A 27,139-nucleotide genomic window follows, 5' to 3' on the forward strand; every position below is an offset into this window, starting at 1 on the left:
GGCAGATTGGGGCGGACGTGTGGAGGGGCCAAAGGACGGCAGGAGAGGTGACGCCCCAAATGCTGTTTTGGCCCTCATTAGGTGGAGCATCGCTGTCATGACGACTGCAGTGTGGAGGGGGCGTGTCTCTCCCAGTGATGCAATGCTATTCCGTGGAAGGGTGTTAGATTTCAAACGACGATATTTGGGATGTATTCCATTCACGGAAATACGAAAATCAGTGGCAACCACCAAAAATTGGGCGAAATTGACACTTCCAGAAGTATTACAGTATATTCAGTTTCTTACAGTATTTTTGCTGTAATACTGTTGTTTGTTTTCAAAAACAAAAGTCAATGTTAAAGATATTTTTGTATTGCAAAAATATAACTTTGTCACCTGGAAAAATACCACTTTTAATCCCCCAAAATATGAAAATTTCCAATCAGTGAAAAGAATAATTGTTAGGATTTTACTTTTAATTTAAATTAAGAAAAAAAAGAAATTTCAACTTAATACAAATGATATCTTTTTGACATTATTTTTGCTCCATTACTAGTTTTTCTTTTATAGACATCCATACAGTAGTTTTATATGATAAGAGCCAAGCAAAAGGCTATATTTTCTGACTTTTTACCACACATGATTTTTTTCCCTGAACCAGTGAAAAGGAAATCATATTTCGCCACCCCAGAAAAAATACAACTTTATTCCTTCCCAAAATATGACTGTTTCTCCTGCCAAAATATGACTTTTCCTCTTATATAATACAGTTTTTGTAAAAAAAAATTCTACTTTTGGATCTATAAAAATATGACTGCTCCCTCCAAAAGCACAACTTTTTAGTGGTAAAAAAATATGACTCCTCCCCAAAACTTACTTTTCTCCCATAACACTTTTTTCTTGAAAAAGATGTCTTTTAGCCCAAAAAACAATCAACTGGCGGAAAAAGCAACAAAAATCAACACTGAGGAAGTGTAATGATACTTTTTATCCAAAAAGTGCATGTAAGCAAGTAAAAGCCCAAACGCATTGAAAGAACGGCTTGAAGATGACAAATGCTCCTCCTAACGAAGCGGGCGACCTCAGCAGATGATTTTGTGATATTTGCGTGTTTGCGCGACCGGCGAGTGGACTTTTTGGCCGAGCGTGGACCGTTGCTGAGCCTGCAATGTACGCCAGATGATGAGTTACGTTTGTCAGGCAGAATTATGGGCTAAACACGTTGGCAGCACGTCCCCTTCCAAAGCCTTTGGATTCCATACTGTTCTGTTAACCATCAGCAATTATCTCCCTGTCAGAGCTAAAGGTAACAAATTTCCCCCCATCCCAGCCAGCCGCTATCATCCTCCGGACACCGGCATCAACTGACAGCAGCTAAATCACGGCAGCCAGGCCGAGGCTCCTGACAGACAAATGCACTACCTTGGAAAAGCCGGGCCCATCACTCAAGGAGGAGGGCGCGGGGGTAGGGGGGTGGGGAGTATCTCCCTGCTGACCTTACACTTCTTCTTCCTCCCTTTTCCTGCATGCACACCTCCATTTCTTTCTTTGAGAGATGAACTGCCCCGTGTTCTCAGCACAGGGCTCCATTTCCAAATAGCGGAATTATTAATGACCTCAGTGCTGCTTTGTCTTATGGCGGCGTCACAACAGGTCCAGCTGCCCCCCCCACCCCACGCCCCCCGTACAGATGAGCACTGCTGAGTTATCCACCCGGCACCACAACACAAACATTACTTCAGCTAGGCGGGGAACTTTCTGGAAGCAAGAATACACAAATTCTGCTCCAAGCACAATTTGGGAATTTGTGATACCTGTTGTGATTTTGCACTGGAAAATGTTGGATATTATTTCTTCGGATATAAACCCCTCTACATTTACACCAAGTAGCATGGAAATTGGACATGTGGCACCAAAATAATGTTATGGAATAAAACCGGATGGGATGTTTTTGTTTTTTTGGCTAAAAAGTTAGCAATCATAGGGTTGATGTGTTGATTAGCATTAGCATTTCCACCACACAGTACCGGCTCAGCTTCAACATAGCATTTTTTTTTTACCTATTTCATCCATTTGTCTGCTAGCCAGCAAGTACCTGATTATGCTAACCGTTAACTAGCTTGGATTTTGTGGCCAAATTAGCTAGTATTTAAAATAATCATATTTTAGGTATCTACCTATCTTTTTATCTGTCAGTCAGATCTCAATCCATCAATCCAGCGAGCGATTACCTACCTGACTATGCTAGCCACTAGCTAGCTGACAGATTAAACAAGTTGTTTTTGTAAACACACATTAATATGACTTGTTTACAGTTAGCGACAGCTACAGTATGTCTTAAAGTATAAAAGAAGCAGTTCTCCTTACTAGAAGGCCATGTAGCATCACAGTCGTCGTACCGTTGTTGTTGCCGTAAATAAATAACAGCGCTAAAGCGACCGCTGTACTTCAGTGGCGGTTTACTCAAGTTACCCGCTGGCGCTAACTACCAACAATTTACTCACAGCTTGCGATGCAATCTTGCTACAAAACGGTCCAAGCAGTTACACAACAGGGGACACGACCGCCAACCCCTGGATGCAATTGTACCGGAGAACCAACCTTTGCGGGGGGGTGCTGCTTTGCAGTAATTGAAGGTCTGAACACACCCGAGCTTTTCAGGGATGGGGAGGGATACGTGTGGTAGATGATGGCAGAGATGTTGCAGATGTTGTGTCTTTGCAGCAAGTCATCAGTGGAGGCCAATTACCAACTGCAGCATTAACATGGACCCCCCCCCCCCGCCCCCCCCCAAACCCCATCTTTGCTTGCTTTATGGCCCCCCTCAGCTCATCTCACTCAGGTGCCGCCACCATAACCGATACCACACTCCAAACAAGTACTCACAGTCTTGATTTACCTCATGTCATCTCCGAATAAAAGACAAAGAAAATATATCGTAAATCACACGTTACTCTCAAGAGTTTCCTTCCATAACCTCTCCATGGCGGGACCGCTTTCTAACGACCTGCTGCTGCTTCCAAGTCACATCCAAGATCCAAACAGCAACAGGCACGCTCTGGTGTTTTTAGGACCTCCTCCAAAAACACCAGCCAGTGATCCTCTACATAATAGGAACGACCCCCATGTTTATGGACCTGTCAGCGATCCTCTACATTCGTGTTTTTCAACCTTTTTTGGGCCACCGCACGTTTTTTTTTACATTGGAAAAATGTTGTGGCACACCACGAACCTCCTCACGTGCATCACTACGTCTTTTGGAGGAACAGGCAACCAGCTACGTGTTGCCATACGGACAAATATTATATTACTCTGCCAGTCTTACACCGCAGACACTGGACAATGACATAATATTTGCAGAATATTATTAATAAATGGTGCTTGACAATCACCGCTTTACATGATAGGAGCGATCTGCTGCAAAAATGCTGATCAAAGATCCTCTATATCAGGGGTCTTCCATTCAAATGAGTAAGGTGATGCACCAAAACTTATACTTAGACTAGCTGGAATGAATACCAAACCCTGCACATCAGCCTACAACCAGGGATGTTCAAATGGTGGTGCCGGCCCTGTTTCAGCGTCTCTTGAACTTAAAAGCTGTCACAGGAAATGGAATAGGAAATGGATGGATGGATCAAACCATTTCATTGGCTTATTTTGAGTGACTTCACTGCATTTGCTGTCATGTCAACTGTAGTTGACGGAATAGTCGAAGGAATTACACCAGCAAACTGCCGCTAGCTTGTTGTTATATGTTGTTATATTTGTCATTCACTGTAATTGGTCACGGGTCCCTTATGGTTCTGGACAGGGGTCCACCATTTGGGTCTGATTCTGGATAGAGGTCCACCATTTGGGTTTGGTTCCGGACAGGCGTCCACCATTTTGGTCTGGTTCTGGACAGGGGTCCACCATTTGGGTCCATTTGGTTTGAGGGGGAACGGACAGGAAGTGAAGAAGGAGAACCCCATGTGGGAGTTGGCTAAAAGTTAGTTTGGCGTGGACTACGGCGGCCATGACAGTAGCCCATGTTAGGAATTGTGGTGTGTTGTGTTCTCAAGTGCTAGCTGAACCTTGTGGGCTAAAGATGCACAACCACGTGCACACTCAGCTGCATCTTCTCTGCAGTGTGTGTGTGTGTGTGTGTGTGTGTGTGTGTGTGTGTGTGCGCGTGCGCATGCGGTAGCAGCAGAGAGGAAGGAAACTCCCCTCGTCCTCCCTGTAATTTCCTCCCCCTCTTCCATCGTCCATGCCGGCGCTTGATAAGTGCGTACATTAGTTTGATGCCACTCGCCAAGCTGAAATGAAAAGAGAGCTGACTTTAATGGCACGGCAATTAATCGGCCCAATAGACAGACAGCTAAAAGTCGAGATATTGACTTCATTAGGGATAATGTATGATGTCATTAAGACAGCCGGGTCACCTTGTGTATCATACACGCCGCTTAATATATTGGCGTTTGCTATGAAGAAGATAAATTCTGATGTGGCGGGATGAAGCTGATTAGAAAATAATTTATCTGCCGAGGCGAGGGCCTGTCTGCGAGACCTCGAGAGGGAACCAAAAGGGATAATGTGTTACCAATCATACTTAATTAGAGCCCAGATGGATTTGCTGCAGCAATTTAATCATTATTGTTTGGCTCTAATCTACAAAGACGAACACCGACGTCTTCCCTCCGTCTCGTTTATTTCCCAACGATTGGACTTGAAACTGGATGGGCTGCGATGCACCACGAAATACACTCGGTCATATTTTAAACATATCAACTTGGACCTTGGTTGTACGTTTAGAGGAAGGACACGATACTCCATTGATTGATCAATAAAATATGACACTGATGGCATAAAAGCTTATATTTTCCACCATTTGTCTGTGTTGTCGTTGTTTGTTAACAGGAGCAGTCGAGAGGGGAAGTTGACTTGGCAAAGAAGTAGCAATAATGGTGGGACAACACATCGATCTGTCCGGTGGTAGAAAATGAATGAATGTTTATCTTTATGCGCCCTTAATCCTGCTTTGCTGGGTTCTGTACAAAAGCTGTAAGTCAACCAGCGATGGCTCCATGTGACGACTGTGTGAAAGGGGCCTCAGTTTGAGGTGCAAAGAACAACAACACGACGTCAGCTTTGGGAAGTCGAGCTCGATCAATCGATAAATCAGATGAATTTTCCACGGTCGATAAGGAAGTTAAGTTTGGATAGTGTAAAAGCAGCCTGAAAGTCCAATCCAATAACGTTAAAGTCCCCCTTTTGTCTCTTTCCCTCAGGACTATTGAGAGGTACAGAACATCCACTACCTTCTACAGCGACCTTGCCATGCTTTTTCTTTTTTTCCCTCCGTGTGTGTGTGTGATTATCGGCAGTTTCTCATCTGGCTGAGGCGCCGCTCATTTGTCATGATTATTGCTTAGTTCTGGCCTGTCATTGGCTGCCAGAGATCAATGGCTTTGGACTCTCCCTCTTTTGTATGGGCAGCCCAAACAGCCTTTTCTCTGCTAAATGAGGCTTTCCCTCCATCCATCCATCCATGCAGGCTGCCTTCCTTCCTTCTCCCTCTCTCTCCCTCTCTCTCTCTCTCTCTCCCTCCACAGTCATTTCATCAATTTGGTAGTCTATACATCTTTCTTTTTCCAATCAGTGCTGACATAGTGTCTTCTCTTGCAGGCATTGAAAAGACCAAACCGTGGAGTCGCAGCCAGCCATTTCTTCTGCCTAAAGGATTGCCATTTTTTAGGTTTTGTTCCCAAAGCAGGGTTCAAGTGAAGACTTGGGAATGTTGGGGCCTAACTTATCCCCACAAGTGAAGGCTTCTTAGGGGCTTGACATCCTGAGGTCTACATCATGTAAACAAAACGAAGCAAATTCAATATTGATTGCGTCAATCTAGTTATGTGGCAGGTGGTAACATGAGCCTAATCTGGATTAAGTGATGCGGTCCGTGCCGCAGTAAACCCATTTGAAGGTCCGCATGCAAAGGTGCCTTTTAAGGGCCTGTCCACGGCAACGGAGGTCCAAGTTCCAAGTCAATTTGGAACTAAGAATATCAGGAGAATGTCGACTGGTGTTTATCATCCATCCATCCGTCCATCCATCCGTCCATCCGTCCATCCGTCCATCCGTCCATCCATCCATCCATCCAACTGTTCATCCATCCATCCATCCATCTGTCCATCCATCTGCCCATCCGTCCGTCCATCCATCCATCCATCCGTCCATCCAACAGTCCATCCATCCGTCCATCTGTCCATCTGTTTTCCATGCCACTAATCCTCACCAGGGTCTCAGGGGTATGCTGGAGCCTATCCCAGCTGACTTTGGGCGAGATGCGGGGTACACCCTGGGCTGGTGGCCAGCCAATGGCAGGGTGGGGTGAATCATGCCAGTCCAAGTATTCCGATATTATGTTGGCTTGTCGTCAAAGCTGACTTCTGGTCACGTAACGTTGCTGGGTCGGAAAGATAAGCCAGCGTTTTCAGATTTTCTAACTCTTGTAGCTGTTTTCCAAAAATACTGGTTTTGGATTTCAGGTCACAAAGAACGTTTCTGTGCGGATGAAAGGCTGAGACCATGAAATAGTTTGCTGTTTAGTCCTGGACACATTGGCCTGTGGATAGCCTAGCAAATAATCAAACGGCTAGCAATCTGCTGCATCGTGTAGATCCTAAAATGTCCCGTCACGTGGAGTTTGAAGTATTAGTATCTAGTATTTACAAGGCATAAAACTGATTGATGAAGAAAAAAGAAATTCGGACTTCGATACCTGCGAGTCCTAAGTGATTTGTCATCAAGCTAACTTGAGCAAATGGAAATGAAATCCTTGGGTGATAACATCAAACCTCTCTGAACGGGAGTTAAAGCAGTAAAAACAAGACAGGCTTAAAATGTCCTCATTAAAATCCACACATTCTCCCAAGCTGCACTTTACACATCATCCCGTGATGATGCATAATGATAACTTCTTGGAATAACTCTTTTAGGAGGGCGTGATTCCTTGGCCGGCGCTCCTTTAAATACCCCCATTTATATTTGTGCAAAATAAGAGTATGTAATTTCACGTTCAAAGACGAGAACTTTAATTATGGCCGCTTAACGAGGAATAAATTACAGCAAGACTAATTGCTTATGAATGTGAAGACGCAGATCATCTACTGTAGCGCTCCGACTGCCGCGGCGGCAAAAAAAGAAAGCAAAAGGATGATGTGCTACCTTTACTATCTGGCATGAAGAGTCATAAAGCATGCTAGTGGGGATGTAATGCGCGTCATGAAAACGCTGTAAAGATTTGTGTTGGTACAAAAGGAGCCCCGCCGAGACGATGTTGGAGCGCCGGCGTTGTCGTTACCGAGGCTCGACACGCCGCATCACTCACGTGCGGATCAGCACGACACAAATGAAGCCCTGCCACGCAAACAGCTGATTGCTGCAGGCTGGTTGACACTGCAGCCTTTTGTCGCAATAAAAGTGCTTTTTGCAAGGGCAAGACAAGGGATGAGCATTAATTCATGTATTCCACTACTTTTTACCACTAAATTACAGGGCTGATCCTCTCTCGTAATTACCATCTTGTCTTTGTCTGAGACCACTCGGGCTACACCGCTAAATATAAGCCATGCAGCCGCCACTTAAGGTTATAAGAGTTTTGGGAATATCTGCTTGTGAATAATATACTGTTTACAGCGGATTGTTGATTGATTGCAATGGAGTCAAAAATGGAGAGCACTACCAGAGTGCCACCAGCAGGGGCGCTGTTCAGTCTCAGCGGGTTTGCAGTTGAAAGGGAATCTCGTAGTTCCCAGTTTTCAGAGATTCATTGGTTCCGGACCAAAACACCATCAATGAATTCAATGTTCATAAATGGAATGTTTTGATAGTTAGGGCATAGAAAACATGTTTATGACCTTCTAAATGCAGTTTTAACATTACTAGAGTCCCATGTAGCCGCATGGTGCAGAGCTGTTAGCATGTTGGCCATACATTATTATTATGTATTATGGAAAGCAGGAAGTGAACAAATGTAACAGTTAGTGATTGTAAAAGTACCAGATGGAGGGGTAGGATTTAATAAGCTTTGCTTCTTCCTACTCCTTTTGGACTGGAAACTGATTATGGGATGCACTCAATTGTAATCTGATGCATGTTCAAATGAAATAAAACCATTACCATTACCATTACCATTACACAGTCAGAAGATCAGGAAGACTTGGGTTTGATTCTATGTTTGAGTTAGCATGTTCTCCCCGTGCATGTGGGGCTTTTCACCGGGTACTCCGGTTTCCTTACCCCTCCCAAAAACATGTTAGCTTCATTGGCCACTCCAAATTGTCCATAGGTATGAATGTGAGTGGGAATGGTTGTTTGTCTATATGTGCCCTGGGATTGGCTGGATGGCTAGAGCCCCGTGTAAACATACTGTAATAATGCATGGTTTCCCAGCATGCTACTATTCGATGTTTAGTATGAGTATTACCGTAGGCGGCATATTATCCTGATTGGCTGGTAAATAACAAGCCGAGGAGGTGACGGGAGCGGCGGAGTCCCACCGACTATGCGGAGCTACAACTAAGGAGTCAGTGCGCCGACACGAGCGGAGTGAGCAGGAGTGCTGATGAGTTTTATCACTTCGCCTTCCTCAGCAGCCTCTAATTGACAGCCGGGCCCCGTTCCCGCGTCTCACACCATTTCCCAGCACGTCTCTCCAACAGAGCCGCACAGACCCTCACACCTTTGTTTCCACCATCTCCGCTCCCGGTGCCGCTCGCCGCCACGCCCGGGCCCGGGCTGAGGGCGCCTGACAGGCGGATTCCTTTGCTTTTGGTGGGATTAAAAGCACTTTGGAGCTCATGACAGCCCGCTCTCTCCTGCCACCTCGCAGCGCCGGCTTCACACTTCTCTGGGCAGCCACTGCCTCTTGACAGACCACTGTCACTTCCCATCATGCTCTCTGCTGACGGCGCCTCCCTCCGCCGCCGCTCCGACACCCCCAAACACACGCCCGACCCCCTCCTCGCCGAGCCCACTTCCACAGCGGTGCAATTATTTTTTTGACAAGCCATCCATCAGCCTTAACTTTAAAAGCACTCTGCGCTGATATCCATTGTTAAGTCTCCATCGCCGCTCGTGCACATGCAGCTTGCATGAGGGAGTATGATATCAGACATCACCGAGCTAGCAAAGCATGGAAATCTACTTTGTTCTCTGCTATGTTTGCAATTTCACATCCAATTTTTCGCTACATTATGCGTCGTTGTTGTGCCTAATACAATGTTGTCAAAAGCCATTAGAGTCCGGCGCCGCGGTGGCTTCGGCAAACAGGTTAAAATTGCCATTCTATATGCGCCGCGCGGGCGTGCATGCTTGGATCTTATTCAAATGATCTGCTCCGTTCTCACGTTCTTGGGTCAGAGCAATTTGCAGGCATTAGTAAAGACACATATGAAAATGTCAGCGTGTCAGCGAGTAGCAACGCAGGCAAAAGGGGCGGGGTGGGGGATGGGGGGGGGCGGCTGCGAGTCAATAATGCTGCCTTGCTGGTGACACAAATTTGATGGTAATCTAAGAAAATGAATAAGGAGGAAGAGCGCGGCGCTCCTTTGAATGGGAATCTTGTCCTCTGTTAAATCATTTGGCGCTCTTCCACTTGGCCTACATCTGAAAAAAAAGGGGGGGGGCACAACAACAAAGTGCTCTGCCATCACTGCTGTCTGGTGTGCTCAAACTGCACACATTACATGCGCGCCATGAAGCGGCTGATTATGCACGGTTAACAATGCTTCCCGTTCCAACAACATCACACAGTAAACAGCATTCAAGTACAAGTACTACATCTTGTCAGGGGACAACTCCAAAGACGGTAAACTTGGATATACAGTGCCTTACAGAAGTCTCGGAACAATGAAGTTGATTCCGTTATTTGTGCTGTAGACTGAAAACATTTGGGTTTTACCACAAAATCCGAACATGAGACCCACAAGCAACATTTCAGCTTTTAATTCCAGGTATTCCCATCTGGATCCGATACACAACTTTTGTTTGAAGCCGCACGTTCTTCATGTGAGAGAAAGAACTGGGTTGCATTTCTTATTCAAGCAATAAATGTCACTGAATATCTACGCCTACGTTCATATTGGGGGGGTTGGTCTGACCTGCGTAGGCCATGTTTGAGAACAAACCTGCTTGGTCTTTATTAGCACAGCCAGTTTGAATTGCATATAATTCTATACTGAAAATGTCCTTGAATTAACGCGTGAGATTTGAAATTCAGTTTATTAAAATGCAGAGTTTGCTAATTCGGTTTGCTAAAATTAGGTGTTTTAATTTCAATTGACAATTTCAGCATAATTTGATCCATCAGAAGCATTGCCCCCCCCCAACCATTTGGAATGCCGTGAAGAGGAAAGCAACCACTGCTGTGCTAGCTCATCACCTTCATTGACCTGACCAAGGCGTTGGACTTGGCCAACCAAACAGGCTCCCCCCCCCCCCCCCCCCAACACAAAGATGAAAGTGTAGTCCTCTCTACTGAAGCAAAGCATGAACCTTGTAGTCCTGCCAAGAACGGGAGCTCAACGCCTTCCACCTGCGTTGCCTCAGGCGCCTCCTTGGCATCAGCAGGAAAGATGGCGTCACCAGCAAGAATGTCTTGGCCAAACAAGGATATGGAGCAGGTTTGCTATGCTAACGCAGAGACTGTGCTGGCCTGGCCAATGGCCACCTTCCAAAGGATGTTCTGGGTAGCGAGATGGCCACTGGCTCCAGACCTCCATGGCCTGCACTGCCCTACAAAGACGTGAAACAGCAACCTTAGACCGCATCAGGTGGCAGTCCACTGATGGCCGGCATCAAAGAGGCAGACCTGAGTAGAGAGAGCTGTTGTGAAGATCAGGGGCTCAGGGACTACATGCAGTACCCAGGGGTACCCAGGCCAGCAACCGTAGCAGATTGGACTCTACAGTCACAGTAGGGTCCTGACTACAGACCAGTATACAGGACTACCATCGTCTTCTGAGACTGGCGGATGTCAACAACCAAGTAACACATGTGGAACAGGTATCCATCCACAGCCCAAGCAGGGAAGCCTGGACTTCGTTGGCCCCGGCAACTTCATCCAGCTCTGCCAGGCGGATCCCGAGGTCTTCCCAGGCCAGTTGAATGACATAGTCTCAACGTGTCCTGGGTCCCTCCTACTGGTCGGACCTGTCCAGGAGGCATCCTGACCGGATGCCCAGTCCACCTCATCTGGTTCCTCTCAATGCGGAGGACCGGCGGTTCTACTCCGTGTTTCCCCCGTATGACAGTGCTTCTCACCTTTTGGCCGCCATCTTGTCCTTCCGGTACCTACCCACAGCCCATGAGAATAGGTGAGGGTAAGAAGGTAACAACAGTTTTATGGACTAATGAGCACCATTGTTATGTCCCTCCCCCTTTCTGCAGTACTGTCCCTGAAGAAGACGAAATGAAAGGTTTCGGACTGCGGCCGTTCAGTAGACCCCCCCAACTGCAGCTCCAGTCCACAAGGATAGTCTTGAACGGGAAGCGATAAGGTTGCTGCAGCAACAGGAGACCACGGCGTAATTAAGCCTGGAAATGAGTTTGTAAACTTTACGCCAATTGCATTCAAAAGTCACCCTTCAACAAAGGAGGAAACACAATTAACAAGCTGATCCCAGCGTGTGTCTGGCTGACTTAATGAATATCAAATTACACACAAACACGTATAAATCATCATTATCCCCCCCGATTTTAATTGATCCCACAATTAAACGTGACAAATGCGACATATGGAAAGTCTTGACTTTATTCTTTGTCTATAAGAGACTATTTATCTTGTTCCGGGCGCCGTCGTGGCTAATTTTGCATTGTGTGTGTTGCTAATTAACAGGGACAGAGAGACAATTTTACTGTGGGGTAATTTCTTTTATTTACAGCGGGGAGCCTTCTGTTTATAATCATTTCCGAGGCGCTTTAGAACCCTGTTTTTGCTCCTTCAGGCCTTTAATTGCTCTCCGTTTATTTGACTGACATTCTCCTACTTCTCTAACTAATGAAGGGAACCTTTCATTTCTAGTTTTTATTTAGAAAGTCATAAATGGGTCTACCATGCATTAATCATGGTCATTAAATGCATTAATCACGGTCAGGTCTGGGAGCTACTGACCACTATAAAGCTGGGATGACTTTATACCTCGATCTGTACTCAAGACACTTGAACACCACGACCAACAACAACAGTAAACAACCCTTGCATGGAAGTCAATGTGATGATACAGCAGTTGACTTCCAGGTTGAAGGTCAAATGGTCACCATCATCAAACCTACATTCATGATGCAGGCAATGGAATATTTGAAGTACAACTAAATTCAATGAAAATGAAGTAAAACTACTCATGTATCCGAGTCTGCCTTGCCTGCCACTCAATGGCTCACCCGTGGTGGTTAAGCCGGGAACCTGGACTTGTTGGATGCCAGATTGTTGCTCCATGCACCCCCGTCTGGTAGGCTGCCTTAGCTGTGTAGCATGCATTGCTGCTCATGCTGTTCTTTAGCGCTGCTAGTATTTTGTCCACCCTGCTCGGCGGTTCCAGCGGTGGTTGGCCTCCAACCTTTCGTTTTTCAGCTGTGCCTTTTGTGCTGACTTTTGACCTTTTTGCCCTGCAAGAATTGTTTTTCTCTGGTGTTTTTGTTCTGTGTTTTATGTTGTGTTAAAAATCCATCTACTTTTTAATGGTGGTGTCGTTCTCTGCGTGGGGATCCAGACCCGGCCTAGCCCAACGCTAACAAAGACAAACTCAAACAGGACCAAGTCAGTCTAATGAGTAGGGTTAAGGCGAGACACTCGGTTCACGAGAGATTGGAACGAGACCGCATTTCGACTTTACTTTGAAGAAAAACAATGAACAAGCACTCTACACTCTTCTGCACTCCGTGTGTACGCTAGCGGCCCCGCCTCCGACCTCAGAGAAAAAAAGAGACTGTATGACTGATAGAAGGGCTCACTCCGCTCATGCCGTTGTTCTTTGGAACAAACACACCAAGGTGTGAGAATAACAGACATGCACATGTCAAAATGTTGAGCAACTTCATCGATTGTGTGACTGAGTGATTAATTATGTTCCCAGGAATAGTTCCCACATTTTCATCTCACAAGATCTGGTGACATCCCTGCTTCTGAGATTTGATCAAATGTGGCATGATGAAGGTTTGAACACCAGTTGGTGGACTTTTGAGGCGCGTGGCCGTAATTATAACGTTTGGTCGCGCACGTGTGTCGATTAGCGCGTTGTTGTGTCTCCACCTGCTGCAGATGCAGACACCTGACGGTTCCACGCCGTCCCGGCAAAGCAAGGCAGAGCCAGCCTCCATCCAGCATATGGTTATCAAGCATCCAGATGGTTCCCACATGTCTCCAGGCTGACAACCTTGCTCCTCTCCGTTATCAAACCCTGGCAATTAACCACAGCCAAGTAGGTGTTAATTAGACATAATGAAGCAGTTTCTGTTTGGTCAGAGTCTACTATGTGCCAATTACTTACAATCACGCCAATAAGCAGTTTTAGTAGGATCTCTGCAGGTGATGTGACGTGCCAGACTGTTTGAAAGCAAATAAATTAAAGAAACATTCATTTAAAAAGGTTTTAAACGAGGCCGTACGGTGGTCTAGTGGTGAGCATGTTGGCCTCACAGTCAGGAGATGTGTGTTCGTATCTCAATGTGGCTTGGCTAGACTGGCTAGCGAGGGCGTACCCCGCCTCTGCCCCAAATACTCCAGATGGATGTTTAACCCCCCCCCCCCCCCAGGAAAGGGGATGGCTGACCCCAACATTGAACAAAATATCAATTCCCCATGCGACCAAATGACTGCTTTAGTCGGGATCTAACAGTCGTGGTAGTTCCCAAAGACGGATGCTGCCAAGCGTCTTCCAACGTCTGTGAAATGAGAACTCCATGCTTTTTACATTAATAGAGTCTGATTGCCATATCATATCATGGAATGTCAGTAATTACCTTGCATTTTCCTGGGAGCGTCGATACTAATTGGATACCAAGATGTGTTCGTGTGCAGCATGGATAACGGCTACGTGTGGTCCGTTGGTTACCAACGAGTTGAGTCAGAACTCGTACCTATAAGGGCACTCAAGCCTGTAGACGGACCACAGGAAGGACATGAGATGCAGTAATAAAAACACCGAGTACAACAACTACATGATACAAAACACGATACTGTCTAGTTTTTACTGTCACTTTCATAGGAGCCGATATTCCAACAAGTAAGCGGTGAACGTGACTGACAGTACGTTGTGTATTCTTCCACTGTTTGGTTCTTATGTCGACTGAACTGATTTATGGGAGAGCTTTTGTAACCACGACACGGCGTACACTGAAGACCAGCTCGTACAACTGGCGGGGGTTGAACATCCTCTAACAATCCGCAGCACATTTCCTGCTCCGGAGCCAGTGCGTCATGCGTTGGCGTCTCGGGACCCAAATGCTAATTTGAGAGTGGCTAAAGTTGCGCTGATTAAAGAGGAGCGAATCGGCGACACGGCCGGTTGGCAGAGTCGCCGTTGTTCTTCAACAACACGGTAACTAAGTCATTTTATTGCTTTGCCGCTAATCACGGCGGCCATCATAACCCAGGAAAGCCATAATTACCATCGAGTGGCGACCGTAAACAGCTCATGGTGGCTTCAATACGTCAATCAAAACTCTCAATGACGTAAGAGTCGTTTTTACAAATGGAATATTGTTGAGTACAGTTGGAGCGTGAAAACCCGTTCCCGACCTTCCAAGACCTAGACCTTAGACCTTAGAATTTCCAAAGTCGGATTCAATATCAGTAACTGGAATATTTTGGTATTGAGAGCACAACTTCTTTATGACCTCCTAAATATATATCTTGACTTGGGACAGTCCCAAGTCACCTTACTAGTTACCTATTAATTACCTAGTTACCTTATTATTCTTTGTTGACACCATGGCTAGCAAGCTAACGACTTATTATTCTAAACGTACGAGTGGGGAAGAAGGACAAAGTAAGAAACCAAAAACCTGTGAAATGTCAAATCTGTGAAATGGGTGGATTAGGCATTTCCCAGCATGCTTTGCTGTATTTTAGGACTTATTTTGTAGAGACGGGGTGTAATAGTACAGTAGTACAGTTACATCATTTGACTTTTGTTGTGAATCTAGCAACCTTATTAAGAATGTTGTGCTTGTTAAAATAAAACGGTAGTTACCGGAGGACGGTCCTCGTTTGGTGCGGGCCAACTCAAGGCTGTTTTCCAAACGCTTCCGCGAGCCGGATGGAAATGGCTTTGACGCGTTTGTGTGACAACATCAAATTAAAAAGTTCCCTTTGCATCATTGGGACCTGTAAGGGAATTCCAAACATGAAGGCACCTCAACGATGGAGAAATGGAATCAGACTGCATTCCCCCGCCCCGTGCCCCTGCTGGGTAGTGACATCACGTCCCCGTGGGGGGGGGTGCCGGGGCCCGAGCTGCTTGTCAGCGCCATGACGGATCACAGAGGCGGCGTCTAAAAGGATTGCTGGTGGAAATAAAGACACCAGCATGTCAGCTCAGACGCCGCCATCAGACAAGCGGATGCGTATTGACAGGCCCGGCGACAGCCACGGCGAGATGACGGGCCAGAGACGAAGTGTCCTGAAGTCGCTCACCTTGGCACGGGCTGCAATGTCAGCCAGCCCGGCGGCCATCACTCTCAGGGTCCTGTCCGGGGTATTATTTAAAGCCAAACAAATATCAGGGACTCAATGTCACCGCAAGGACGCCCCGGCCTCATCTCCACCAATCAGTGTCCGGGGTTCCAAATCACCCTTTCTCCTTCCCTCGCCGGCAAATCCATCTTCCTCATTCCTACAGCGACGCTTCACTCCCACATTCGACCCCTGACGACCACATTGAGGGGCGGGCCCTGCGCGGCAGATTTACGATCCCCTCCATCTGCCCCCCCCCGGCAGGATTTATTGACATGACTTGTCAGCTTTCTTTCGGAGGAATTGCACGTAGAATTAATTTTAACTGTGTCTTAATGTTAAATATCCTGGAAACACTAAATTTCACGCTGGGTGACGCTCGGAGCTGCATAAGCGTATATCAAGCGCCCCTCTTTTTGCTCTAATTGAATGAGAAGCAGCTCATAACCACTTCATCTTGGCTGTTAATGACTCATTCCGGCCGCCGACGCTCAGCCTGGGACGCCATGGACACCGCTTGAAGAGCTTTTCTTTCATCGCTTAAAACAAACGCAGCGTGGACGGGACAGGCAAGGCACGTTTATTTACATGAGCACGAGTCCGAGGCGCTTCACAGAGGAAAGAGTGACCTCATCATTTCATCACCTCATCACCTAGAAAATCCTTCTGGATTCCATTCCTTTTATTCCACTTATCCAGGTCTGGGGGAGCAGTCTCACTAGAGACCTTCAGACCTCCAGTGTGTCCCAAGTGTGCCCGAGACCTCCTAACCGGGTGGGCATGCCCAGAACACCACAGCAGGGAGGCTTCCAGGAGGCAACCCCTGAGCCAACCCCAACCGTGTGAAGAAGCAGCGACTCTCCTCTGAACCCCTCCCTCCCGGATCTCATAGCCTTAGCCTGAAATGAAGGTGAATTGAAGGTCAAAAGCAGCCGATTTCCTCCATTTCAGCTGTATTTCGCAATGACACCTTTTATCCAAGAAGAGACTGAGGGCAGCAAAGCAAAGTGGACACTGTGGAGTAAAACAACAGCCGTGCCGTACACGCCTTGATGCTAAAACGGAACCACGAGCAAGCAAAAATACGACAAGAAGAGCCTGAGAGAGAAATCAAGCGTATAATTTGGGGTCAAATTCCTTTGAAAAGAGCAGCTTGGCCGCCTTGATGATTATAATCCAGGCCCGTTTTATGCTGATGGTGATTTATGCGTCGCCCGCTCTTGTTTTCTTTTAACTAACAGCCATTATCGTACGGACGACATGAAAAGCTGGTGAAAGCCAATACACTCTCGGCTCGTAAAACGATTGGCGTCTGGATACCTGAGAGGCAGCGTTGCCAAAAACCAGGAAAACACGGTCAAATAAATCACGTTGTTGGGAATAAACATGTAAATCATGATGGATAGCCGCCTGCCGCGTTTTTTTCTCTCCAAATAACAGCTGCCGTGAAGGCCTGCTGAGCACAAGCAGCCATAAAAAGTATGTAAAATAAATTAGGAGAGCATAATGAGAGGCTCCAGCAATCCCCCCATAAATACAACATAACGACCACAACTAAAATGTCAAGGAATCCACTAAATCAATTTCTCAGGGACAGGCCGGCCTTTATGCGCTCAACACATCGTCATATTTACCATTTTGATCTCTTCTTTGTTGGGGCGGGGTAAAGGAACGCTCAATGGCGGTCTCTCTCCAACTCCAGGGAGGTTTAATACGTCTTCCACGCGATTCATCAGCGTGACAAGGACACCTGAGGCCCGGCCGCGCTCCATTTCCAAAGCCGAAATGGCTTCTTGGGGACTTTAGCACACACACACACAATGGGGGGCGGGCGGGAACATCAGATGCACCCGTGGCATTTATGCAGGATGTAATTGCATATAAAGAGAGACAAACGAGGGAAATTCAAGGGAACGCTGGAATCGATCCATCAAAGGGGACAGACCTCAGCTGAGCACTTGACTGACAGCGCTAAACAGCCAATCCCTGAAGGAGCTTTGGTGCAGTGGAGCTTCCAAACACAAAAACCAAAGCACCTCGGCGGCCGAGACCGGGGCTTTTTCTACCCGGCAACAGCTTTCTTTGGAATATGTGTTGGAAAGATGATGATGTTTTGAGAGGAACGCATAATCAATATTCATCGTAATGCAGGCTACACTCCGTTGAGCAAGGCATGGCGGTCAGCAGCATATCATGCACTATCGGGAACATGTGCCTGTCCAACACAGGCCGTGCCGGCAAGAACAAATATTAGATCATACAAAACATGGTCGACTACACGACAGGAAGCTAGATAGTTCGGCCCGACTGGAACATGTCGTGAACTTAACGACGTCAAACGCTGCAGTCGTGATGCCCGATGAGAGCGCGAAGTCGCCTGAGACGGGTTTAAACTGCAACCATCATCCTTGAGGAAGCGGAGGTCATTTCAGAAACAATTAGCAGGACACACCGAGCCACTCGGCGGGCAGTCCGGTCAGATGGCAGGCCGCTCACAATTGATTTATAACAGCGTCGTACTGGCAAAGCCACGTAATTAATAGCAGCCGGGACTTCCCATTCCACCCTTTCCTCACATGATGGACGACGCTCGCCAACTTTGCCTTTTTAGCAGCTCATTTGCTCATCATCCAGTCGACCTGGTCACCGCGAGGCCTGAGAGAGATCCGACGGGGGAATACTAACCGGGTGTCCCGCTGATGCAGCCCACCGCTGGTTTTTATTTTGGAAAAATAACATTTTACAAGCAATCATAACAGCTGCAAAAGTTGAAAAATCAACAGTAAAAACTTCAACTATTAAAAGAAAACGTCATCTAACAAAGAAAAGGTTAATTTTACAGCAACAATGTCATTAAATATATATATATATTTTTTTGGTACAATAATGTTTTTGAGAAATAATGTTGGTGAAGAAGTTCTAATATTATAGATTATACTTGTATACAAAATATGGGGATAGACATGAAAAAGTCATAATTACAACAAACAAAAATCTACAAGATTAACTTTGAAATAGTTGGAAAAAAACAACAGCAGAAATGGAAAAAACAGCTGCAATTTTAATAAAGAATAAATAATAAACTACTATACTGACAATACTATAATACTATAGTATCTACTATACTATATACTGGATATATACTATAAAAATAAAGCCATAATATGTTGGGGAAGAAGAAGAAAGTTGAAATATTTGGAAAATAAGAAACAAGGGATGGATGGATGGGTGGATGGATGGATGGATGATGGATGGATGGGTTGATGGATGGATGGATGATGGATGGATGGATGGGTTGATGGATGGATGGACGGACGGATGGATGGATGGATGATGGATGGATGATGGATGGATGGGTTGATGGATGGATGGATGGATGGATGATGGATGATGGATGATGGATGGACAATCGGACAGATGGATGTACAGTTGGATGCATATGAACAATATGCATCCAACAATATAAAGTACAGATCCCCTAGTAGTACATCTACATCTGTCATTTTTCCCAATGTGGCCCTCTCGTGGAAAAGTTTGGACACCCCTGATCTACAGTACGGTTGTGGGTGTGGTCCGGATGACGTCCAGTCACATTGAGTTAAAAAGCCTGATCAGTGCAACACGTTGAAAGAGATGATTAACAAGGAGCCTGAGTGAGGGGAGCCATGTTGCTGAAATAACAAGGTAGCCGTTGAAGCATCAATTAGGTTTGATTTGTCCGCACGCACGCACCACTGTAAATTGGACACGAGTAGACGGATCGTCCTGCCTTGCAAGCCTCCTAATTGCACTTCACAAGGTGACATATTCCCACTTATGATGAGTGATGCATGTTAAAGCGAGGGGGGGGGGGGTGCTGCCCAGCCTCAGCCTCGGGGCATGGACGGACATATCAAAGCAAGACGTCTCCGAACATGTCGATAAGTCAGCATCGTCGTACCGAGGCGTGGCCGGACTTGCTGTGAGTGAGATCAGTTGATTTACACGTTCCTCCATTCAAAGCATGTGGGGCGTTCAAGAAGCAGTTCTTAAAAGACGTCCATCTGGGTTCCACAGGGGGACTGATTGTAAGAGGACAGCGGAACCGCCATTTGAGACCAAAACTGAAACATTGAAAAACCCAGACAAGAATAGAATTCCATTAAATCTATTCCAGACAGACAAAATATGGACACAAATATAATCCATCAGAACCATAATCAACTTCCACGATCCTCTTCATCCTCTAACCACAGGTAGACTTAAAAACTAGGAATTCTAATCATTCTAATTGTAGAATAATTACAGTTGTACGTGAATATGATCATGATCGAGTGAAGCCAAGTGGCGAGGGATTGGGATACCAGACGAGCGGCATTAAGGCATGCAATTCATGGGGTTAAAGTTGCGCCCACCCCCCCGGCCAATGAGAAGGACACCTTCACCCCACCGCAGTCGTCTCCCGCGTGTGAGGAATGCGGCGCAGATTTCCATACCAAGCAATTTGCTTTCCTGATGATGAAAAATGCAGTCTTCAAATGTTTCCAAACAACCCTAACGCAAAAGATCCGACTCTATTTGTTAGCCGCTTTCCCGGGTGATGAATTGCATTTAGCAAATCCCAGCAAGCTAAAGCGTTGTTGACGTGGATTTTATTGATTTACATGAGCTGAATACCAGAAAGTGAAGCCATTGCGGGTTCATCATAGAATTGTGGAAACTCAGCATCGGTGGGGGGGGGGATAAAACCTGCAGCGGCCCGATGGAACCCGGGAACCTCTATGAAGATTTATTGGTGTTGGCTGCCTGCAGACTTGAGGCATTATTCACGGTAAAGCCTCTCTCTCGCCGCTCTGCTTAGAAGATGACAGCAGGCTGACAACGGCGGAGGTCTGGATAGAGCCAACAACGTCCGACTGGTCAATCTGGAAGGCTTTCCAAAACGTGGAGATAAAAAGCAGACAAAGGACCTTGATTTCCTTTACCTTCAACTTCACGCTGGATGAAGGATTCCGATGAAGATCTGAAACATCTGTTAGCTGCATTTCATTGGGTTCCTCCTATTCCTCATGCCTAATGACGCTGATCCACTCAGCAGGTTTGGACTTGGGCTACATTCATCATCCTGATTGAGAGCACCCGATGAGACGTTTCTTTCGATGAAACCGTGTCTCTGGCCAACTTTTTCATCGGGGAAACCCAGGAACTGCACCAGAACACTGCAAACTTCTTTGAAGCCCACGCTGCTGCTGGTGGTTTTAGGTTTTTTAGGTTTTTTAGGTTTTAGCAAATAATAGAAAGAAAAATATGGCCAAGAATGTCAACCTGCGGCGGTCCTGAAGAAGCAAAGTTTTCCTTGGGAAGTGCGTCCGCTTCCAGGCTTGGACAGAGTTAGCAGGACCCCCCCCCCCCCCGCCTGAGCTCCTCATCGCCTGGGAAGGGGAACCCTGTGACACCCTGAGTCCACTCCACTTAGAAGGTTGTGAGTGAAAACAGGCAGACAGATGTCCTTGGACGCAGCCCCCACCCCAACACCACAGCTGAGTAGCTAGCGTGATGCTAGCTCACGGCTATTTGTGGCTATAAATGCACCTCCTTTAGTTAAGCTGGTTAAGTATCATACACGTTGATGGAATATGGGAGCAAACCGGAGTACCTGGGTACTATCCAACTACCTAGTACCTAACTACCCAACTACCTAGTCCCTAAACTACCTAACTACCCAACCATCTAACAACCCTACTACCTAGTACCTAACTACCCAAATACCCAACTACCCAGTACCTAAACTACCTAACTAAACCGGAGTACCTGGGTAGTACCAAACTACCTAACTGCCTTAACTACCCAGGTACCCAACTACCTAGTACCTAACTACCCAACTACCTAGTACCTAACTACCCGTCTACCTAGTACCCAACTACCCAACTACCTAGTACCCAACTACCCAACTACCTAGTACCCAACTACCTAACTACCAAACTAACTACCTGTCTACCTAGTACCCAACTACCCAACTATCTAGTACCTAACTATCTACCTAACTACCTAACTACCCAACTACCTAACTACCTAACCCCAACCCAAGCAGGCTCGCTCAGGGAGACCAGGTCAACTCCACACCAAGATGACCAGCAGAGATTCCAACCCAGATCTTCCCGATCCCCTGACTGTGTGGCCAGCATGCTAACCACTCGACCACCCAAAATATTTTGCGTATTGCGTTTTATAACGTAATATAACGTTTGATGAAGTTCAACTCGATTGCTTTTGACTCGCTACACTCCTGTACTCACGTTATTATTCCATATTCTCTATTATCAATACGTTGGTCACAAAGTCATACAATCCTATCATTTATCAGCAATATTTTGGGATAATCATCATCCAGCTAGCCTACAGTACGTACACATTACACAGCATAAAACACTACCCCCCCCCCCCCCAACACCCCCCCAATAGTTGGCCTGAAAAATGCAAAAGTCCTTCCAGGTTTGTGTGACCAAGTTCTCCTTCAGCCTGCATATTTAAGTTGAGGGTGAGATATGTTTATGACGCCACGCTCGGCGTTTATGAGCGCGGAATGATCAATCACTCGGCGAGCAAATTACTCCAATTTTCTGCCGTCCTTGTAACAACGAAGTTCACAGACACCAAATCAGTTGCAAGGGAAGCCGGGGGCTAGATTGCTATGTGAGACATTCATAATTTATGTGCACTTGATGTAGTGATATGTACACAACTTCAGAGGAATTTTAATGGGCTGGAGGCTGGGAAGCCCAGGAAAGATCTTTAGGATGCTTATTTGGTCCCTGCTCCGAAAAGGGAAAAAAAAAAAGTTGTGTTTTCTTTTTAATCAAACAAATTCAGCCATTGAGAATGTAATCACCGAGAAACGCAAAATTCCATTTCTGGTTTTATTTCAACGCTTTATTGATCTTCTGCGTTGGATCCCACCAGCGCCATTACTCGCGGCCGGCAACGCTGTCCGATTCATTCAACAAAGAAACGCTATTTCCATTCATCAATGTCCTGGCGCACATAATGGATAATACACTTCAGCAAAACCCTACACTCAATTAGGGTTGGGTGACAAAACAACACTTCTTTGCGGGGACGCGTGCTGCTCATGAGCACGCGGACGATAAATCACCGCCCAGATGAAACCATCATTTATCAGATGTTTTGTGTTGGTGTGAGCCATTGATCAACACCGGCCTTTTATTACGCCTTCCTTCATTAGCTGCGCAGATTAGAACGGATGACAGACGTTCAATGCCGCCAAAGCTGCATTTTCACTGCTGCTCACGCTCGGTAGAAGACATGGACTATGGACTACGGACTACGGACTGTGGACTACGGACTATGGACAACCTGTTGAATGTTTGCTTGACAGCCGAGTCAGACAATCCTTGACTGGCGGATGCTCCACACGAGATAGGAGCTCGTTAGCATTCTTTCTGGAGCACTAATGACGTTAAGTACCTGCCCAATCATCACTGGACAACACTAATTGTTGTCTACGTGATTCGAGTTAATACATTATGTTTATTATTGGTGGTATTCATTGTTCTTCTCTTTAGTAGTAGTGTCAGTAGAAGTATTTATAATTGTATTACTACCTGGATATGGGAATGAAAGGGTACCCGTGTACACATATTTCCCTACTATGTGCACACCACACTCCTCCTCCCCGCTCTGTCACTTCCTCCTTCCTGTCGTGTGATTCTTCCGTTCACATGACCTCTGCCAATCGCACTTCTGCCCCCTTGTGGACGTTTTTATGGCTTACAATTGCTCTGAAGAGAAATTCATTAGTGAGAGTTGCGTCATCACATCTTTTTGCCTCTTTTTGCACAAAAACGTAAAGGACGTTAAATGCGCTGTTGAGGTCTTTGGCATGGAATGAGTTCATGTGTATCCGCCCGGAAGGACGCGGGAATGCCATCGGACACTCGGCCAGCCGCAACAAGAATATATTCTCGTGCTCTCACAGCAAATTGCGTCTGAAGGCGGGATGAAGCACAAATCCAAAATGCTTTATGGCGACGGCGCACCCAGCTTCAGTTGGGCTGAATGCCGGCACACAACAAGCCAGCCGCTGTTTGCGCTCGTTTGAGACGCGCCCCTGACGAGCGTGACAGCTGTCATACGCCCGTCAGCTGTCTCCGCTTCCGACACTCGGCGGAGTTGACGGGATTTGAAAAGAAGTTCATCTGTCTCTCTAATAAATGTATTGTCTTGTCGTCCTTGAACGCTGACGGGCACATCCAAGGCAGCCCAAAAAAGCCCAAAAGGCTCGGCGGTGGTGGAATATCGGGAGAAGCTCATTCAGCTTAAGCGAGAGTGAAAAGTGAGTTGATGTGCTTGAGTAAACAACTCCACATCACTCATGTGAAGGCTTGACAGACAGGACAGAGTGTACAGACGCATTCCAGGATATAAATTACCCACAGACATCATAAACAAGCCTGGGAAACTTATTTTTTGCTTCTTTGTTCCACCGTGACAAGCCGGTGACCACTTGCTCACGAGGAACTTTACCAAAAATGTTGTTGTCTTGTCTTTCACACCATGTGTCAGAGAAAGGACTCTTATGTAAACTCCTGGTGGACGCGTCCAACGGCTGGGAGTCGGCCAACAACGCCTCTTTATGCGCCCCGTCTCTTGTCACCAGGAGTTGAAGGGTCATGTAAACTCGCGGTGGACCGGGAGGCTCCGCGGAAGAATCGAGACAAAGAAGTCCCTTTTCCGTCCCCGACGTTGTTTGTTTAGAGGGATGGCTGCCATCGCAAACTCAGCACCGCATTTCCTTGCGGGGCGAGTAGAGTCGGGGACAAAAGGAGGCCCACCACGACATCAGGCGCTTCTCGTCATGTGCGTCTTCATTCCAGCCTGGGGGGCTTGGAAGGGTGGTTCTGGTGGCCAAACCTTTGGGCTCGGGGGTCCCATTTAGGGATTTAAACACAACACTCGCTGCTGAGTTTTTGCTTTTACAACCCCGTTTGTAGAGGGATGCAAATCCGAGACGGGAGTATCCAAACATTTCCCAGGGACCGCAGGGGGGAAAATGAAAGGATGCAACTTTGATATTTTGTAAAATTGCAATGTTGTGGCTGATGATGGCCTATTAGTACTCCAAAAATATTGAAACGTTATATGTAGTATTGTCCTCAACAGGCAAAAGGTATTTGTTTTACTTTTCCCAACCTCATTTTCCAAATATAATATATATTTTATATTTTCATATTGTAATGTTTCCCTTTGTTTCCATTTTAACTGGGATTGTTTCCATTTTCTTGTTAAAGAAACAAGAATAACAACTTAGTTTAATAGTCATCTGTTGAAACGAGTAATAAGCATGTCGTTACTGCTGTTATGTCGCAGGTCTACGTAGCACCGGGACTAAGACGTGTGTGACAGGAGCGACCATCCTGTTTTTTAGCACGTCCCCAACTTTGCACCTTTTTAACGATGTTCTGCATATAAGAGCATCAAATGTGAGAAAATTCAACCGATTCCGTTGCTTGTTTGCTCGGCTTGAGTGAGAGTGGAGTTCTGCTGTCGGAGTTCCGTGTTTCCATGACGTTATGAAGGCGTCCTGCACGCCCCCAGCTAGCAGCTAGCTCGCTAGGTGAGCCTGCCACACGTATACGTCCACTCATGCTCGATAACAGATTTGGAAAAACAAACAAAAAGGCTTCGCTACACATCTGAATATCATTTGTTTTCTTCAGAGGATAGGCAAACCTAGCATGTTAAAATGTTAGCACAGTAGCTCGAGGCTATGCTAGTGTTGCTAATATCGGTGTCCTCCTGTCCCACTCCTGAATGTTACGTTGTTGTGATAGCTAGCTTTGATAGCGCTGTCTACTACGTTGGCCAAGCGCAGAGTTACGCTGTATAACGTTGCCAGGTTGCACGGAGAATTAGACGTGTGTTGACAGAAGCAACATTTTCGCTAATTTATCATCTGCTGCCTGATTTACACTCTTGGATTTCCAGCCAAAGTTTCAGACAAAATATGTCACCAAGAGACCTCAAGACTTGGAAAGATCAACATTTACGGTTGAGATTCATGCAAGGCTGCGGTTCAGCCAGCATCAAAGGAGTCGGAAGGCCGATGTGTTTCGCTCCTATTTTTGGGACACTCACGCCTGAACTGAATTACGCTCCAGCGTCCAAAACCGTCCTGGACTGGGGATGCCCGACACGCTGGTGTGTCCTTGTGGTCAAGACTGTGCTTGCAGTTTCCCAAAACTAAATGGCGAGCCTCAAAAGTGGCCCCACACTGTAACCTAAACACGAGGTCACGGAGAAAATGAGACTGGCTGAAATGTAAAAAAATGTAATCAAATATTCCGCCCACTTCTCTGCTGTCCGCAGAGAGTCAGACATCTCGCCGGTGCGATCGCTAACTGGCCGGCCGAGAGAAGCCTTCTAGCCATGAAAGTATGCTCTGCTCTCTGCAGCAAACGGCTGAACATTCCCACAGCTCCTGAAGTCTCAGCTCCAAAGGCCAAACGCATTCTTACACGTGTTTGGGAAAGAGGAGTAAAATAGAGTTCCTGTTGCAGCAAATCATCTGAGATCACATTACATGGCAGAACTCCCTCACTCTCGCCGCCATGGCTTGTTGTCGTTACTTCAATTTATTTCAATGTCGTTCTGTGTTGTTGTGTGGGAGACTTTGTCAGATGGAATGAAAAACCACAGAGCTCACATTCAACTTGACTCTGCTCGTCTTTTAACGTCACCTATGCTATGTATGCTTGAAAAACTGCAGTGTGGAGCTGAAGGAGTACAATGGACTCCAAGATGGGGAATTGTATTTGTCTTTGTTTGTGTTCAACCCCCAAGACATGCTGGGGATTATTTGGTTTGTAGTTATTACAGAGACGGTACAGCAGCACCTCTATGTGCCCTGTGATTGGCTGGCCACCAGTCCAGGGTCTACCCCGCCTCTCGCCCAAAGACAGCTGGGATAGGCTCCAGCATACCCGTCTAGAACCGTTATAGTTCCCTGGGTTCTCTAGTTGCCTAGGTTTGCTAGTTCCCTGGGTTCTCTAGTTCCCTAGGTTCTCTAGTTCCCTAGGTTCTCTAGTTCCCTAGGTTCTCTAGTTCCCTAGGTTCTCTAGTTCCCCCGATGATGTCATGGGAGTCAAGTGGCTTAGTGGCTTCTTCTCCTTGGCACTTGGTTGTAAGGGCAAGGGGAGGGGTGAAGCTAAGGGCTAAGGGCTAAAGGCTAAGGGCTAAGGGCTAAGGGCTAAGGGCTAAGGGCTAAGGGCTAAGGGCTAAGGGCTAAGACACGTGGACCACAATGTACCTGCACCACATGAGGGCATCAAAATAAAGACTTCCACATTAAAACATATTTTCAGGGTCATGAATGCTGACTCACAAACATGGGCGGAGCCAAGGCATATACTACAACTACTACTACTACTACTATATACA

The 27,139-nt window shown here is 46.4% G+C and overlaps 1 protein-coding gene across 5 annotated transcripts in view; it reads right to left on the reverse strand.

The window, feature by feature from the left end:
- LOC131107844 (leucine-rich melanocyte differentiation-associated protein-like) overlaps nt 1-27,139 on the reverse strand; it is a 267,408-nt gene that overhangs the window by 106,046 nt on the left and 134,223 nt on the right. Inside the window, exon 1 of one of the 5 annotated variants that reach the window (XM_058058242.1) lies at nt 2,350-2,539. The exons of the other annotated variants lie outside the window; for them this stretch is intronic. The gene's annotated coding sequence lies outside the window, so the exon portion shown is untranslated. Of the gene's footprint in view, nt 1-2,349; nt 2,540-27,139 lie in introns of those variants that run through there. 5 annotated transcript variants of the gene reach the window in all.

Source organism: Doryrhamphus excisus, chromosome 20 (genome assembly GCF_030265055.1).
Source record: "Doryrhamphus excisus isolate RoL2022-K1 chromosome 20, RoL_Dexc_1.0, whole genome shotgun sequence".
NCBI lineage: Eukaryota > Metazoa > Chordata > Actinopteri > Syngnathiformes > Syngnathidae > Doryrhamphus > Doryrhamphus excisus.